The sequence below is a fragment of the Lolium perenne genome, chromosome 7, assembly GCF_019359855.2.
Source record: "Lolium perenne isolate Kyuss_39 chromosome 7, Kyuss_2.0, whole genome shotgun sequence".
Lineage (NCBI taxonomy): Eukaryota > Viridiplantae > Streptophyta > Magnoliopsida > Poales > Poaceae > Lolium > Lolium perenne.
In genome coordinates, this window is record NC_067250.2 from 78,412,704 (window position 1) to 78,431,735 (window position 19,032).

The following is a 19,032-nucleotide window of genomic DNA, read 5'->3' on the forward strand; positions in this document are numbered from 1 at the left end:
GGTACAATCCTGTTCTTTCCATTGATTTCACAGGTTATGAATGTGTTGCAAGCTACAATCAGAGCAACTATGGAGTGGGGCATAATTTAAACATTAGAATATGTTTTCTATGAAACTTTTGCAAGACGGATAAAAGCAATTTATGACACAAGTATCTGCATAGTAGATGCATAACATAATGTACGGAGTACCAAGTTTCCACGAAAAAGATGGTGAAAAATTCCACGACTTTAAAGTGAACGATCATATTATCAAAGTAGACAAGCCCCACTCTTAATTTTTTATGAAACCAACCTGCTTCCTTAAATGAACAAAGTCGAATTTAAAACTGCTTACAGTAGTCTAGTAAAACTTGAAAATAGTTCAACAATGTTCCAGAAAAGATGTAGCTAAGAGATTATAGGTTTACATCTGGTGATTTGCAGTGAACACTTGTGACTCGTTTATATCCAGCATCAACACCAGTCCTCTTTCATGCTTACATACCTCGGTCTGACCAAAACCTGCAAATGAAAGAAATATTGTTAGCATAAAAGTACTTATCTTAATGAACAGGAAATGTCTAGGACGTTTACTAATTGAATGTGTAAGAAACATGAGAGCCCATTAGCCTCAAGTTATTATTGGCAGCACAAGGAATCTAATTGTTTTAGAAAGTTAATGGAGCCCATGTGCTGCTACCAATCAGTTTTAACATTTTGTATTCGGCACAACCATCTCAGTTATGTGTGACATGTAGATTACTCAAAGGGAAATACATACCAAATGCAGGAGAAAAAAATGATTGCATCTAAGCAACTTGTAGTTAATCTAATGAGAGCAGATTGGCAGCCAGTTCTATGCATGGTCAGTGGTAGAGTTTTAGCCATCTAGTACTGTCTATAAGATAAGGTGGGAACTAAACTGAGAGCATATATCCACTAATAAATCAGCCTAAGCTTGTATGAGAGGAAACATTTGGAACATTTCCATTTTTAAAAAATGCATCTCCCTTACCACTTCTTTTGTACTTCAAAACCACTGAAGATTTTAACACCTTCTATTGCATATAAACCATGTAAACGAATTCTTTCAGACCTTTTCTGACTCTAGAAAAAAACATAAAAGTAAAACATAAAATTACACAAGAACAACCCAACAACATATATACGACCTAAGTGGTAGGTTTACATATAATTTATGCATTAGATAAGGAGAACTGGACTGCTGATCAGGGTTCGACTACAGTCTGGAGCAGAATTGTGGTATCTCACACGCATGGGCTCTTTCTTAATAGAAAAACCATAAGGGTTCCTCCTCGTTGAAAGAACATCTCTCACATTATGTTTTGTGTGTTTGATGTCAATATATGTGATACACTAATGTTTGTTTAAGTGGTACAGGGATTACATAGATTCATATTTATGTGTGTTGGATTTGGTCGGTCTGTCAAAAGTTAACAGCAAAAAGATGGCCAGGCCGGATAATCCGGGCCGGATATTGTTGAAATATCCGGCCCCCAGATTTTGGCTAAGTCTTCGAGGGAAAAGCAGCGCAGTATAGGGGCCGGACATTTGCCCGGATATTGTCCCGGTATTGTACCAGGGCCGGAATATCCGGGCCGGATATTTTGGAAATATCCGGCCCCCTCAAATTTGGCTAAGGACTGGACGAAAAACAAGTCTGGCATAGGGCCGGATATTTGGCCAGATAAAGTCACGGTTTTGTCCTGAAGGCCGGATTATCCGGGGGGGCGGATTATCCGGCCCCTACTTAGGCCGGAATATCCGGCCCCCCGGAAGCTGCAACGGCTCAATCTTGAGGGGGGTATAAATACCCCCTTCTTCTACCTTGGTTGCTTGCTCAATCATTACACAAGAAATCTGCCAAGCCACCTCCATTAGAGCCACCTCAAGAAACTCAAGATTTGCAAGATCTCCTTCCTCCCCCAACCAAAGCTCTTGATCTTTGGAGATTCGAAGGAGAAGACACCGATCTACATCCTCACCGAAGCGTTCTTCATTTCCCCCTCTCTTGTTTGAGGGATCTCATGCTAGTGTTCCTATTTGGTTCCCTAGTTGATTTGTGTTGATGTATTGTTGTTGATTGTTGTGTTGTAACAGATTTGGGAGCCTCCAATTTGGTTGTGGATGTGTGCCCTAAGAACCTTGTAAAGGCCCGGTTTCCGCCTCGAGGAAATCCCTTAGTGGAAGTGGGCTAGGCCTTCGTGGCGTTGCTCACCGGAGATCTGAGTGAAGCCTTCGTGGCTGTTGGTTTGGCTTTCGTAGCAACCACACTCCTCCAAACGTAGACGTACCTTCTTGCAAAGGAAGGGAACTACGGGAATCATCTCCGTGTCATCGCGTGCTCCACTCTCGGTTACCTCTATCCTATTCTATCTCTATATTGCTTACATATATCTTGCTTAGTTGTTTTCCTTGTCATATAGGTAAATTCACTTAGTTGCATATCTAGAGAATTTACCTTTTGTGTCAAGCCTAAATTGAAAAAGAACTAAAAATTGGTTAGCACCTATTCACCCCCCCCTCTAGGTGCGGCATACGATCCTTTCAATTGGTATCAGAGCCTCGGCTCTTATTTCGGGCTTAACCGCCTAAGAGTATGCCGGACGATGGACCATCGGAAGGGGAGACTAGGCCGGTCACCATGGATGATATCAACTCGTTGAAGTCATACATGGATGCTCAAACGGAAAGCATGAGAAAAATGATTTCCGAGCTTTTGACGCCTCCCCGTCCCGTGGCTCCCACCATAGAGGTTAATATCACGGATGCGGTTGTAGAGGGTGATACTTCGGTATTACCCTCCGCTACCACACCCATGGATGGTGATAACTCAAACACTGACAAACCCCCCATTGCATCTCCCAAGGGAACTAGTGGAAGTGAGAGCTACAATCGAGTACCTCCACCTTTCCAATCACCCGATATACCGGTTCCCCATCCTCATATAAACATCCGGGGCGACCCACCTAAGTTTTCCGTTAATGATTACGATACTTGGCAATTTGAGTTTAGCTCTCATGTTCGCAGTGCCTCCAATGAACTTTGGAGAATCATCGAGGAAGGCTTCAATCCTTACAACCCCAAGAAGTTGACTAGAAGAGAAGCGGTTGATAGTCAACTCAACAACACCGCCTTGCACATGATTCAAACCGCCGTGGGGACAAAGGAGTTGACTCGTGTTCGGCATTTCACCACCGCCAAGGATGCTTGGGATGCTTTGGCCGCGAGTTGCATTGGAAGCGAGAGCACAAGAAGGAACAAGTATAATGCTCTTCGGAATAAAGCCGAAGGATTCATGAGGCTTCCGGATGAAGATCATGAAGACATGTATGGAAGACTTCTCACCGTTGCCGACGCCTTCCGGATCGTTGGTGCTTCTCACATTAATGACTCTTGGATCAAGGAGAAGTACATTGAGTGCATGATGCCGTTCGAGCCTATTGATGTCAAGACTCTTGTCGGAAGAGAATGCTATGCCTCTCTCACCTCTCAACAAGCCGTGCACGAGATGCAAGCTCTCAAGGTCCTTGAGCAAAACTCTCATGATTCCCGCAATCGTGCCATTGGGATGACAAAAGGGTCCAACCTTGCCTTGGTGGTCAACCCCGTGCAAGAAGTGATTCCTCAAGAATCTTATAGGGCATCTTGGAGCATGACCTATCCTAAGACTTGGAACACCACTACCATGACCACATGGCATTCCATGCAAACACCTTTTGGATTGATCCTTCCAAGGCCAAGGAGGACAACATCAAGAGAAACAACTCAAGGGGTCCCTCAAGCTCGGGCCCAAGAACAAGATCTTGCTACAATTGCAATGACAAGCGCCATTTCATTGCCGAATGTCCCTATGAGAATAGGGAGACTCATGGTGGAAGGCTCATCCCCAAGGACAAGAGCAAAGACTCAAAGGGCAAATATTCAAAGCCCCTCAACAAGAAATTCTACAACAAGAACAAGAAGGGCAAGAGGCCCTCAAGGATTGTGCTAGTGGCTAATGAAGAATACTCTTCCGATGAGATTGCAAGTGCTAGTGATGATGATGAAGAGGAAAGCTCAAGAGAAGTGGCCGCCATTGTCACCACCAACATTCCCTCTTCATCTCTCTTTGATTCACCCAATGAGAACCCTCAACGCAAGAATGCACATTGCTTCATGGCAAGGTCCACCTTGGACACATCTATTGTGCTATCAACTCAAGAAGAGTATACCTCCGGAGATGAAGATGTTGATGATGAAGAAGATGCAACCTCAAATGGATTGGTTGCCCTTGCCTCCCTCGCTACTAGCTCTTCATCAACAAGTGAATCTCCCAATGAGGTCATTCATGTGGAGGAAGAAAGTTGCCTCATGGCTAAATCTTCCGAGGTATCATCTCCTAACCCCTCTATGCCTAACATTGCTAATGATCTAGGGGTTGATCCCGCTAGTCTAAAAGTGAAACAAGAAATGCTAGAGTTTGATGATTTCATTAGTAACCTACAAGGTAACACTAAGAAGCATGTTTCAAGTCTTATGGTTCGTATGGCTCAACTAAATGATACTCTTGAGAAAAAGTGCCAAATAGAGAGAGAGGACTCTCTAGAAATACACGCTCTTAAAAATGCTCTTGAGGAATGTCAAGAAACTATAGCATCTCTTGAAGAGAAGCTAGAAAGTCTTGAAGAACCTCAAGAAAAACTTAACAAGCTCACTAAAGCTAGAGACCTTGCTAGAGCTAAGACTAAAGTGCTTATAAAGGAAAAGGCCAAATTTGGTGTTGATCATGAGAAACTTGTGAAGGATCTAGATGAACTAGACAAGGCTCACAAAGCCTTGAAGAGTGAATACTCTCTCCTCTCCGAGTCTTATGAGCAACTTCAAATTAGGCTTGCTTCATATGACATACCTAGTACCTCTACTCCTTCATGTGATCATGCAAATATAATTGAGGAAAATGCTAGGTTGAAAGATGAACTTGCTAGGACCTCCTCTCCCCAAAGTAAACTTTCCTTGGATGATCTTTTGAGTAAGCAAAGGTCAAACAATGGGAAGGAGGGACTTGGTTTTAATACCAAGGCTAAAAAGGCAAACAAGAAAAAGACCAAGCCCGCACATGAAAAAGCTAATGGTGAAACCCGAAAGGGCAATACCATTAATGATGATGGTGCGGGAATAGATAACCCTCACTATGTTCTCTTTAAAGATTATTATGGTGATGTCTATGCTAAATATGTTGGTCCATATGATGGTTATGTTGCTTGGTCTATTTGGGTTCCAAAGACCCTTGTTGCTAACAAAAGAGGACCCATTGAAAAATGGGTACCTAAATCCAAGAATTGATCTCATGTAGGACTATGCCGCCGGAGGTTCAAAATGGGTACTTGATAGTGGATGTACAAGTCATATGACCGGCGGCAAGAACCTCGTCAAGGAGTTGAGGCCCAACATAAATAATATCACCGTCTCCTTTGGCGATAATTCTACATCCGAGGTATTGGGTTTTGGCAAGGTTGTGGTTGCACACAACATTACTCTTGTGGATGTCATGCTTGTCAAAACCCTTGGTTACAATTTGCTTTCCGTTTCCGCCCTTGGCAAGATGGGTTTCGCCGTCTTTATTGATAAAGATATTGTGGTCCTCTTGTGGAGCAAGACTCTAAAAGTCGCATTCGTTGGGTATCGCGAACACAACTTGTATGTGGTGGACTTTTCGGGGACCACCACGTCAAGTGCGATGTGCCTATTCGGAAAGGCGGACGTGGGTTGGTTGTGGCATCGCCGCCTAGCCCATGTCAACATGAGAACTTTGCAAAGTCTTCACAAGGGGAATGATAATCCACAAGTATAGGGGATCGCAGCAGTCTTCGAGGGTAGTATAACCCAATTTATTGATTCGACACAAGGGGAGACAAAGAACACTTGGAAGCCTTAACAACGGAGTTGTCAATTCAGCTGCACCTGGAAACAGACTTGCTCGCAAGAGTTTATCAGTAGTAACAGTTTTATAGCAAAGAGCTTGTAGTGAAATAACAAAGCGAGTAACAAAGACAGCAGTAGTAATTTTAGTAAACAGCAGGATTAAAATACTGTAGGCACGGGGACGGATGACGGGCGTTGCATGGATGAGAGAAACTCATGTAACAATCATAGCAGGGCATTTGCAGATAATAATAAAACGGTGTCCAGGTACAAAGCAATCAATAGGCATGTGTTCCAATTATAGTCGTACGTGCTCGCAATGAGAAACTTGCACAACATCTTTTGTCCTACCAGCCGGTGGCAGCCGGGCCTCAAGGGAAACTACTGGATATTAAGGTACTCCTTTTAATAGAGTACCGGAGCAAAGCATTAACACTCCGTGAACACATGTGATCCTCACATCACTACCATTCCCTCCGGTTGTCCCGATTTCTGTCACTTCGGGGCCATCGGTTCCGGACAGCGACATGTGTATACAACTTGCAGGTAAGATCAATAAACAATGAATATCATGATGAAACAATAACATGTTCAGATCTGAGATCATGGCACTCGGGCCCTAGTGACAAGCATTAAGCATAACAAGTTGCAACAATATCATCAAAGTACCAATTACGGACACTAGGCACTATGCCCTAACAATCTTATGCTATTACATGACCAATCTCATCCAATCCCTACCATCCCCTTCGGCCTACAGCGGGGGAATTACTCACACATGGATGGGGGAAGCATGGCTGGTTGATGGAGAGGCGTTGGCGGTGATGATGGCGATGATCTCCTCCAATTCCCCGTCCCGGCGGAGTGCCAGAACGGAGACTTCTGGCTCCCGCGACGGAGTTTCGCGATGTGGCGGCGTTCTGGAGGCTTTCTAGCGACTTCGACTTCTCCTCGTGCGTTTTTAGGTCGAAGGCAATATATAGTCCGAAGGAGGGCGTCGGAGGCCAGCCGAGGGGGCCACACCACATGGCCGCGCGGGCCCCCCTTGGGCCGCGCCGCCCTATGGTGTGGGGCCCTCGGGCCTCCACCTGATTTGTCCTTCTGGCTCCGTCAGTATTCTGGGAAAATAGGGCCTTCTGCATAAATTCCGAGGATTTTCCTGAAAGTTGGATTTCTGCACAAAAACGAGACACTGAGCGATTCTGCTGAAAACAGCGTTAGTCCGTGTTAGTTGCATCCAAAATACACAAATTAGAGGCAAAACAATAGCAAAAGTGTTCGGGAAAGTAGATACGTTTTGGACGTATCAACTCCCCCCAAGCTTAGCTTATTGCTTGTCCTCAAGCAATTGAGTTAACAACTGAGCGTTAAAAGAACTTTCACGAACACATTTGCTCATATGATGTATATATTCTCATGCTATGGCTGATACTTAAGCAGTTCATAATGAGATACATGCAAATAAGATCATCTAACAGCTATGTCAATCATGAAGAGGTACCAACAATTAATAATAAGCATCATGAATCATGTATATAAGCAGGATTGCAATGTTCATAAGAGAGTATGATAGAGTGGTATCTCGCTTGCCTGTATTTGATTGGCAAAACATAAATGCCCGGGCACCTCTGGAGTTCATAGAAAGACTAGAAGTAGTGATTGTCAAAGATAAAAGCATCAAAGTTATACCACAATCAATCATATTTTGGGACAAGCATATTATACTAAGAATGACAGTTGTGCTCTCAAGATAGTGCTCAAAGAAATGATGGAGACACAACATAAAAGTAAAAGATTGACCCTTCGCAGAGGGAAGCAGGGATTAACATGCGCTAGAGCTTTTCATTTTTTTGAAATCAGGAGTAAAATTATTTTGAGAGGTGTTTGTTGTTGTCAACGAATGGTAATGGGTACACCAACTATCTCGCCAACCGGACTCCCAAGAGCGGCTCCCATGAATTATTGTCGGGGGGAAGACCCCGGGTAGGGCAATGGACGCGGAGCAGCCGGCTGGCCACTGGCCGGCTCGCGGCAAAGGCCGTCTGAGGAGCAGCCGGCTGGCGCCGTGGCCGGCTGGTCCGGAAGCCGGCTGGCTCTAGGTCCTAGTCGGCCTGGCTACGGCCGCCAATGCTGTGGCTGGGCCGGCTTCTACAAGCCATATCTGACTGGGGGTTTGTACCTCAGACCGACTCGAGGCTGGCGAGTCTTGCACTAGAAGGAACCGGGTTGGTGATCCGGGTTCCCAAAGTCCACGCTGACTTCATCTTCCGTAAAGCGCGGGGCACTGTGGAGCAATAGTGCCACGCGCCGGACAGGCCATCATGGTCTACGTCGATCCGTACTGGCTACAGTGGCTGATGGCGACAGGGACACCTCCTCTCCATACCGCTGACCTTGGCAGCCGGATGGGACATGCCATGAGGCCTCAACGGCTCCTGACGTCACTGCCTCGGGAAGGAGCGGAAGCCGGAGCCGGCCAAGCCGGCCAGTAAACTATAGGGTCTTATATGTAAAGTGCCGGTGCCTATATAAGCCGCACTACCCCCTCTCGTGCAGGGGATCGATCATTCTCACTTCACTTCCACCCCTAGCGCTGCCCTGTGAGAGAGACTCTAGTCTTCCTTAGCCTCCCAGGAGCAGCCGGACACAGCTCAAGGAGCAACCTTGTATTGTGTGATCATCATATACACTCTAGCAGGAGTAGAGGTGTTACCTCCATTGGAGGGCCTCGAACCTGGGTACATCGCCGTGTCGCTCGTCCCCATACCCGCATCCGGATACCGCCGTGAGATCTCTTAGGAACCACCTTCGATTAGCTACCCTATGGCATATGCCGTGACGATACCACGACATTTGGCGCCCACCGTGGGGCCTTCAGCATCCTCGGCCGGTGTCTTCATCCGGACGGGCCTCACCATCACCACCGGCGAGCGAGTCGCTTCAGGCTTGATCTGGAGATTCGGCTCCCTCGACTGCGTCAGCGACAACGCTGGCTGCTTCGCTGACCGGCCCTTCCCAGCCGGCGGCAGCGTCATCTCCTTCGGCGGCCACGACGTCTACGTCGCCACCGTCGCACCGCCGCGCTACCCGCGGCAGGTGCTGCGCTGCGCAAGCCCTCCTCCGCGAGCCGGCAGCAGCGCTCCTGCCAGCCCCGCCGTCGTGCAAGTCATGATGGCTGGCGAGGAGCTCCCCACCAAGAACCCGCGCACCCGCGGCCCCAACCTGGAGCGCAACGTCGACCCCAACGCCTCCGGCTCGGGCCCAAAGGCGCCTCCACCTCCATCCCGGCTGGACGAAGTCCGGACGAAGTTGAGCTCCCCGCTCACCGCAGGCGGCGACGCCGCCACCGTCGAGGCGGACCTGGAAGCACATCGCCAGCTCCTCCTCCAGCAGGCCGAAGAGCTGGCTGCAGCCAAGCGCCAGCTGGTCATCACCCAGCGTGAGTTCGAGCACGCCCACGGCTTCACGCCAGGCGGCAACAACCCCAGCCGAGCCGGCATGATCCGCAAGCGCGGAGGCCTCTTAGGCGCTGAGATCGACCGCGACGGCGTGGAAGTACCGGCTCCGTCCGCGGAGCTGCCCGTCTACAACACCCCCGACAAGAACATCCTCGCAGCCGAAGCGGCTTCGAAGGAGCTAGCCCTCCTCGAAGGAGATGAGCTGCGCCGCCAGACGCAGCGCGTAGCTGACCTGTGCCGGGCTGCAGCTGAGCAGACCAAGGACCCCAGGTATGGTGCTTCGAAAGCCCCTCCCGTCCGCGCTGCTGCAGGCACCAGCAAGGACCCCCACAGAGACACGGCCGAGTCCGCCTCGCCCGCACCAAGCCGGCACAGAGACTCCCGCGACACCCGCGCAGGTTCAAGCCGGACAAGCCGGCTGGACGGCGGCCACAGCGGCCGCAGCCGCCCACCACCAAACCGGAACGAGGAGCATGACTCCGAGCTGGCAGCGCCAAGGCGCCAGCACAGGCCGGCCCCAGAGCGAACCGGCACCCGACAGCCGGCACGTTCCCGGCTGGGCCCCCGCATCGAGCCCGTCGACGCCAGAGACCGCCTCGATCGGCTGGTCGAATCCCGCATTGCGGAAGAGGAGGCGCCGGCTTGCCCCAAGTGCTTTGGGCCCCGCATCGCCAACGAGCCCATGCTCGACGGCTTCCAGCTCCCCCGCGACACGCCCAAGTATGACGGCACCGCCAAGCCGGAGGACTGGCTGCAGGACTACTCCACCGCAGTCGGCATCTCCAGAGGCAACAAGCGCTGGGCGGTGCGCTACTCCCCCCTGATGCTGGTCGGCTCCGCCCGCACCTGGCTCAACAACTTGCCAGCCGGCAGCATCAACGGCTGGCTTGATTTCGAGGAAGCCTTCATCAGCAACTTCATCGGCACCTATCGCCGGCCGGGCCGCCCCCAACAGCTCGAAATGTGCAAGCAGGGCCCGGACGAGACGGATCGCGCGTACCTGACGCGCTGGTGCGAGATGCGCAACTCCTGCGAGGGTGTGCACGAGATCCAGGCCATCAGCTTCTTCATGGGCGGCTGCCGGCCCAACACCATGCTGTGGCACAAACTGCGCCGCAGCGAGCCCAAGTCCATGGCCGCCCTCATGGCCATCGCCGACAAGTACGCGCTGGCTGAAGAAGCCGGCAAGGCGATGGCTGACCCAGCGCCGGCTCCCTCCAGGCGGGACCACCACAAGTCGGCCGAGCACAAGCCGGCAGACGGCGCCTCTCATGGCAGCCGGCGGGACAACTACCGCGGCAAGCGTCACAGCGACCAGCCGGACCGCCGGTACGGCTCCGCCCACGTAGCCGCCGTGGCAGACAACGCGGCAGGCGGCAGCTGCCGCCAGAAGCAAGACCGGCAGTGGAAGCCGAAGTACACCTTCGAGCAGATGCTCGACTCGCCGTGCAAGTACCACAGCGGCAAGAACCCCTCCAACCACACCACCCGCGACTGCCACTTCATGAAGTGGCTGACAAGCGGTGAACCTCTCCCGCCTCCACCCCGCCCCCTCCAGCCGGCGGGCCGGGTGGCGCAGCCGGCGAGGAGAACGCCAACCTCGAGCACCACGAGGCTAACCAAGTGCACCATGCCCGATATCTGGCCGAAGATGCTACCTACATCATCTTCACCTCCGAGCCCGAGGACAAGACGAGCCAGCAGAGCCGTTCCCTCGAGGTCAACGCGGTCATACCGCCGGTCCCCCAGTACCTAAACTGGTCAGAGCAGGCCATCACCTTCGATCGCCGCGACACACCGGCTGTCCTGCCGAAGCCGGGCAGCTACGCCATGGTCCTTGACCCCACCATTGGCACGACTCGGCGCAGCGTGCGTTTTTCGCGCGTCCTCATCGACGGCGGCAGCAACATCAACATCCTCTACCGCGACACCGCCCGCAAGCTAGGCATCCAGGAAGCCGAGCTGCGTCCCACCCCCACCGTCTTCCATGGCATCGTGCCGGGCCACTGCTGCCAGCCAATTGGCCGGATCACGCTGGAGGTGATGTTCGGGAAGCCGGATCACTTCCGCACCGAGAAGATCGAGTTCGAGGTGGTGGACCTCGTGAGTCCCTACCACGCGCTCCTGGGCAGGCCGGCCCTGACCAAGTTCATGGCGGTGCCCCACTATGGGTACCTGAAGATGAAGCTGCCTGGCCCCAAGGGGGTCATCACCATAGCCGGCGACTATCGTCGCTCCATGGACTGCGCCACGCAGAGCTCCAAGATGGCCCAGACGCTGGTCATCGCCACCGAGAAGCAGCTCATCCACGACGCCGTCGCCCTCGCCAAGGCCGCGCAGACAGACATGCCGGCTGCAGGCAACCGGGCTGGGACGACTCACTTCCAGCCGGCCGACAACACCAAGAAGATCCTGCTGGACCCGGCGTAGCCGGACAAGTACGTCACCATCGGTGCCGGCTTGAGCAGGAAATAGGAAAGCGAGCTCACCAGCTTCCTCCGTGAGAATCGGGACATCTTCGCATGGACTCCAAGAGACATGCCGGGTGTGCCGAGGGAGTTGACTGAGCACCACCTCCACGTCCGGCCTGAAGCCAAGCCGGTGAAGCAGCCTCTCAGGCGCTTCGCCGAAGAACGAAGGAAGGCCATCGGTGAAGAAATCGCCCGGCTGCTGGCAGCCGGCTTCATCATGGAAGTGCTGCACCCGGACTGGTTGGCGAACCCGGTCCTGGTTTTGAAGAAGAACGGCTCCTGGCGCATGTGTATCGACTACACCAGCCTGAACAAGGCGTGCCCGACGGATCCCTTCCCCCTGCCGCGCATAGATCAAGTCATAGACTCGACTGCCGGCTGTGAACTGTTGTCTTTTCTAGATGCCTATTCAGGCTACCACCAGATTCCTTTGAATCCGGATGATCAAATAAAGACTTCGTTCATTACCCCGTACGGGGCTTATTGCTACACGACTATGCCGTTCGGCTTGAAAAATGCAGGCGCCACCTACCAAAGGTGCATGCAAAAATGCTTGCAGGATCAAATCGGCAGAAACGTTCACGCATATGTGGATGATGTCGTTGTAAAGACCAAGGAGACGACTACCCTCCTTGACGACCTGAGAGAAACCTTCACCAATCTGCGAAGATTCCGGATGAAGCTCAACCCGGCCAAGTGCACATTCGGCGTGCCGTCTGGCCAGCTCCTTGGCTACCTCGTCTCTCAGCGAGGGATCGAAGCCAACCCGGAGAAGATCAGTGCCCTGGAGAAGATGGAACTGCCGCAGTGCCTCAAGGACGTCCAAAAGTTCGCTGGCTGCCTGGCCTCCTTGACCCGCTTCGTCAGCCGGCTGGGGGAGAAGGCACTGCCCCTGTATCAATTGATGAAGAAGGCGGACAAGTTCGTCTGGTCACCGCAGGCGGATGAAGCCTTCCGTGACTTGAAGCGTGTGCTCTCAACCGCGCCAATCCTTGCAACGCCGGCTTCAATGGAGCCGATGCTGTTGTACATCGCAGCCACCAATCGGGTGGTTAGCGTTGTCCTGGTGGTGGAGCGCAAAGAAGCCGGCAGGGAGCAGCTGGTCCAGCGCCCAGTCTACTACCTCAGCGAAGTGCTCTCCCAGTCGAAGCAAAACTACCCCCACTACCAGAAGGTCACCTACGGCATGTACATGGCGGCCAAGAAGCTCAAGCACTACTTCCAAGAGCACCCCATCAAGGTGGTTGCCACAGCGCCCTTGGCGGAAATCATTGGCAGCAAAGACGCCAACGGCCGGGTTGCCAAGTGGGCTCTGGAGCTAGCCGCCCACACCATCCTCTATGAGCCACGCACATCCATCAAGTCGCAGATCCTCGCGGACTTCTTCATCGACTGGGCTGAGATGCAGTACCTGCCGCCTGTGCCGGATTCCACACATTGGAAGATGCACTTTGACGGCTCGAAGATGCGCAACGGCCTGGGAGCCGGCATCGTCATCACCTCTCCCAAGGGAGACCGGCTGGACTACGTCCTGCAGATCCACTTCGCCGCATCAAACAATGTGGCGGAGTATGAAGCGCTCATTCATGGGCTGAAGCTGGCCAAGGAGATTGGCGTGCGTCGCATACTCTGCTTCGGCGACTCCGACTTGGTTATACAGCAAGCATCTGGCGACTGGGACGCGAAGGACGCCAACATGGCCTCATACCGCTTCCATGTCCAGCAGCTATCCGGCTTCTTCGACGGCTGCGAATTCCACCATGTGCCACGAGCAAGCAACGAGGCGGCTGACGCCTTGTCCAAGATTGGCTCAACCCGGCAAGCCATTCCGCCGGGCATCGCCTTGGCGGTTCTCAAGAAGCCGTCCATCATACCGTCACCGGACTCGGATTCAATATTCGTGCCGGCTGACCCGGGGGCTGCTCAGCCGAACCCGGGGGCTTCATCGCCCAAGTCGGGGGCTTCAAAGCCAAACCCGCCGGCTACCATGCCGAACCCGGGGACTTCTCAGTCCAACCCGGGGGCTTCATCGCCAAACTCGGGGGCTAGCAAGATGAACCCGCCGGCTAGCAAGCCGAACCCGGCGACCATGCAGTCGAATCCGGAAGCTCCCACACAGGAGGCCCTGTTGGTCAGCGTATTCGAGATAAGATGCGTACCTTCATGGGCACAAGAATTCCTCTCCTACCTCACCGACGGTGTGCTGCCTGATGATAGAGTCCAGGCCAGGCAGATTGAGAGAAGGGCCAAGGCCTATACAATCATCAACCACCAGCTGTACAAACGCAGCGTAAGTGGGGTGTTCCAGCGGTGCGTCGAGCCGGCTGAAGGGATTGCACTCCTACGGGAAATCCATCAAGGAGAGTGCGGACATCACGCCTCATCCAGAGCCATAGTGGCCAAAGCTTTCCGGCACGGTTTTTACTGGCCGACTGCGCTCAGAGACGAAGAAGAGTTGGTGAAGAAGTGCAACGGTTGTCAGCGCTTCGCGAAGAAGAGACACCAGCCGGCTTCCGCCTTGAAAACCATCCCCATCACATGGCTGTTCGCCGTATGGGGTTTGGATATGGTGGGCCCATTCAGAATAGCACGAGGCGGCATGACACATCTCTTGGTGATGATTGACAAATTCACCAAGTGGATCGAAGCCAAGCCAATCAAGAAGCTGGACGGCTCCACAGCCGTCACATTCCTCAAGGAAATCATCGTGAGGTTCGGCTACCCCCAAACCATCATCACCGACAACGGCAGCAACTTCTCCCAAGGCATCTTCTCTCGCTACTGCGGGGAAATGGGGATCCGGATGGCCCTAGCCTCTGTGGTGCACCCGGAGTCCAACGGACAAGTGGAGAAGGCTAACGGCTTGGTCCTAGCCAGCATCCGGCCCCGGCTGGTGGAGCCGCTCAAGCGAGCAGCCGGCTGCTGGATTGAAGAGCTGCCCAATGTGCTGTGGAGCCTACGCACAACGACAAACCGCTCAGTCGGCTTCACGCCATTTTTCCTCGTATACGGGGCCGAAGCCGTCCTGCCGACTGATATCGAGCACGACGCGCCAAGGATCAAGCTCTACACAGAAGCCGAAGCCAAAGAAGCTCGCGAAGATGGAGTTGACCTGGTCGAAGAGGCCCGGCTGCTGGCTGCGTCCAGATCTACTATCTACCAGCAGAGCCTCCGACGCTATCACAGCCGGAAGGTCCAGCCCTTAGCATTCCGAGAAGGAGACTTAGTGCTCCGGCTGATCCAGCGGACAGCCGGACAGCATAAACTGTCATCGCCATGGGAGGGTCCCTTCATCGTGAGCAAGGCAGTAGGCAATGATTCCTACTATCTCATAGATGCCCAAGAGGCTAAGAAAAACAAGCCGGACAAGGCTGACGAGGAGACTAAACGTCCCTGGAATGTCAACTTGCTCCGCCCATTTTACACTTGAGATCAGGAATGTATGTATCCCTTTTGTAAGCTATGAAAAAGCGCGCGCCAAGAGCGCCGTTTCCGACAAGTTTTTCGCGTACTCTACTTTGTTTCGCCAATTGGCTTGAACCCTCTCACGCGGCCGGCTCAGTAACGTGATCCGGTTTCCGACAGCCGGCTTCCGATCCAGCTACAGACCGCAACCCGGCTGTCCGGCTGGCGGGAGTAAGGCCTAGGGAGCCGGCACGCGAAAGACGACTAAGGGAAAGAGTAAAAGCGAGTTGACTTGCAACTTTTCATAAAAGTGCCGGACTACCGAATTCGGCTCGTTCGACTGAAGTACTGTCGGCCTCACCCAGCGGCCCGCTCTTGATCCGGCGACGGATCGCAAGTCGGACGTACGACCGGCAAGAGCACAGCCAAAGAGTGGGGCGGATGGGAAAAAGCGAACAAGTCAAAAAAAGCAACTCGGCACATAAATGATTAACAAACACATTAAAGTGTGACATAATGAAAGTACGATAATATTCATACATATGCACCCGGCATCCCGGGGATTTAACAAATTGTCTTGGCAAAAGCAACGACAGAGACAGGTAAATTAAGCAGCGGCTGGAGAAGGACCAGCCGGAGGAGCGTCAGCGGAGCCGGCTGCCGGGTCGTCTTCAGGCGCGTCTTCCGCCTCCTCATCTTCCATCTCGTACTCATCATCAGACTGAGGGTTCGGGTCCGCGATGAAGAGGCCCTTGTCGACGAAGTCGGCGATGGCGCTGGCTCGGGCAAGCCGGGCAGTCTTGTGTTCGGCCGGGAGCTTGTCCTCCACGCCGGCTCGCCGGTACTCGAGCTGCCCCAGGTCCACCTCGTTGTACCAGGAGAGGACAAAGGACAGCGCCATGTCGGCTCCAGCGCGCGTGGCAGACTCCTTCCAATCGAGGAAGCGATCCGGCGCCCGCTCCATCAGGGAGATGAGGTTGGAGATATCTTGCGGCACCGCCTCCGCGGGCCACAGCATCGGGACCAGCTCCTCAGCCGCCTTCCGGAGCTCCCAGCCAAGCTTGGTGATGGGCTCGACGCGGGCAGCCATGGACGCCATATAATCCTCCATGGTGAAGTACTCCGAGCTGCCCTCGCCAGTCGCCCGCCTCCTAGTCTCGCGCGCAACGCCAACGGCTGCCAATGCCGCATCCTGCGATTCCGGGAAGGCCGCTGCAAGAAGAAGCACGTCAGAAATCGTCGAAACCGAAACAAGCTGAAAAATGCAAGTTTTCGAAGTCCTAAAGTAAGCCTGGCGGCAGCCGGCAAGAACCGACTGCCCCCAGTCCGAAGATGGAAATCTCGAAGAAAGGAAAAGCCTGGCGGCAGCCGGCAAGAGCCGACTGCCCCCAGCCCGAAGATGGAGATAGCGAAAAAATCGGAGTTTCTGCCGCCGGCTGCCAACCTAAGCCGGCAGCCGACAGCCGAAAGCCGGCAAAGGGAAAGGAAGAAAGAAGAAATGCACTCACCCGACAAGCCACGGTCAAGCGCCAATCTCGTCCACCCAGCGCTTGGCGGTGGCCGACAGCTCCGTGGTCTTGGTGGTGGCCTCCTCCTGAAGCGCAAGCCGCTGCTTCTCCACCTCGGTCAGCCGCCGGCTCAGATCCTCCACCTTCTCCTTCTCAGCCGTCCTGAGGAGGGCAAGCTCCTTGAGGTGGTTCTCCTCAAGCCGGCGCAGCCGCGTCAGCTCCAGCTCAGCCACCTTGAGCTTGGCGGCTGCAGATCAGCCCGCCTCCTCGCTCTCGGCGCACTGAGCGCGAGCAGCCCGAAGATCCGCCTCCAGCCGCGGAACCTTGGCGGCTTCAGCTGCAAAGCAGCCGGAAAGAAGTGTCAGCCAACCAAGACTAAAAAGAAATAAGACATCGGGTCGGAAAGAAAAAGATCTTACCCTTGACGGCCTCCAGCTCGCGAGCCAAGTCGGCCCGGTCCAGCTTGGCCTTGTGGTAGTGGGTCACGGCGCGGTTGTACAAGTTGGTGCGCCGATCCGCCACAGCCTAAGGGGAAAGAAAATCAGTCAACTAGACGAAACCCGGCTCCGGCTCCGAGCAGCCGGCCCATGCCTCGGAGGGCTACCAGGATGATAACCAAAGTGAAAAACAGATGAAGCGCTTACCTTGCTAGCTTCCTCCACCTTGGCGACGTTGCCCGCGGCCTCGGCAGCCCTGGCTTTGAGGTTGGCCTGCAAGCTGGAGAAGAACATCTCCACCGACGCTTGGCCCGGGTTCCCCTCCCGGCTGGTCACCTCGTAGGAGTCGGCGCGGAGCCACGCCTGCTCCATAGTGCCAGCTGAGCCAAGGCTGGAGTCGGAGGCGGACGGCACATGCAGAAGCCGAGCGCCCTTGGCCACGTGCAGGCCCAGCTGCGGCGCCGATGGGGCTCCCATCCTCACCAACGCGCGCGAGCCGGCGCCCTCCATCCGCGCCGGCTCATCCCTTGCCGGCTCCTGCCTGGCCGGCTCCTCCGTCGTCGGCTCCGGCGGTGGCGGCGCTCCGGCGGCGCAGCTGGCCCAGCCGGCGCAGCCACCTCCGGCGCTCGAGGTGCCCCCTCCGGCTCTCCACCAACACCACCACGCTTGGCCCGGCTCCGGCTCCGGTCGCGGGTGGCGCAGCCCTGCTGGCTCCGGCTCGGTCGAAGGCGGCATGCCCGGCCGGCCCTGGCAGCTGGGTCCGTAAGACGAGTTCGGCACGGGAACATGTCGTCCAGCGTCGGCTGGCGCGTCGGCTCGGCCCGTGTGCCGCGGCCAGGCGCTGAGGCCAGCGGCACGGCGAAGGAAGGCGCCCCTGCGGGAGGCGGAGTACTCGCAGGCGGCGGCGGCGTAGATGCGCGCGATGGAGGCTGTGGCGTCTGCTCCCTCCTTTGTCGCGGAAGCGGCGACACGACGCGCGGGGTTTGCCGGGAGCCGCCGCCCTGAGCAAACTTGATGGGGGCCCTAGCCGGACAAATAAGGAAAAGATAAGCATAAAGAGTAAGGAAAGAAAAGGAATCAAACAAAGAGAGAAAGAGAACTCACCCGGCCTGCTCCGGAACCTTCTTCGGCTGCTGCCGGCGGAGCTTCTTCGCCTTCGCCTCCAAGGCGGCGGTGGAGCGGGGGTCACCGACCCGCTTCTTCCCCTTGGGCGCCGAAGTCGCCGTGGTGCTTGGCGGCCTCGCGCGCAGGGGCACGGCGGGGATTGGCCCCGTGGCGGACGTCGCCGGCTCCTCGTCCTCCTGCTGCTCCGGTGAAGGGGGCGGATTGTGCTCCCCCTGGCCGCCTAGGTCAGGCGCCTGCAGCAGGTCGTCATCGCCGGCCTGGTCGCCGGCTTGGTCAGCCGGATCGGCGTGATCCGGCGTCCACCTCCTTGTCGCCAGGTCACCGTCCTCGACGTTCTGACGGTCGAAGAGCTAGAAAAACAGAAGACATGAGCAAACAGCAAGCCGGAAGTCGGCAGAAAGAAAGAGAAGTCGGCCTCGCAGCTGCAAGCCGGAAGTCGGCCAGAACATAAAGCTTACCAGCTCGGGTTGGTGGTCCTTGTCGTGGGGCGCCAGCCCGTAGCTCCACTCGTCCGGCATGTTCGCCTTGGTGATGTTGTTCACCCGGCGGGCCACCTGGGCCTTGGAGAGCAGGGCCTTGGACGTCCGGTTCGGGTCGAACCGGCCGGACATGTGCCCGATCTTGTGGGTGCGCATTTGGAGCGGCAGCACCCGGCGCTCGGCGATGGTGCAGAGGAGGTCCTCGGCGGTCAGCCCGTTCCCGACGGTCGCCCCCAGGAAGTC

At 54.7% G+C, this 19,032-nt stretch overlaps 1 protein-coding gene across 2 annotated transcripts in view; it reads right to left on the minus strand.

The window, feature by feature from the left end:
* Window positions 1–229: 229 nt before the first annotated feature.
* The window catches only part of LOC127316941 (uncharacterized), a 65,731-nt gene continuing 46,928 nt past the window's right edge, over window positions 230–19,032 (minus strand). For both annotated transcript variants that reach the window (XR_011749113.1, XM_051347422.1), the window contains one exon: window positions 230–503. The gene's annotated coding sequence lies outside the window, so the exon portion shown is untranslated. The remainder of the gene's footprint in view (window positions 504–19,032) is intronic.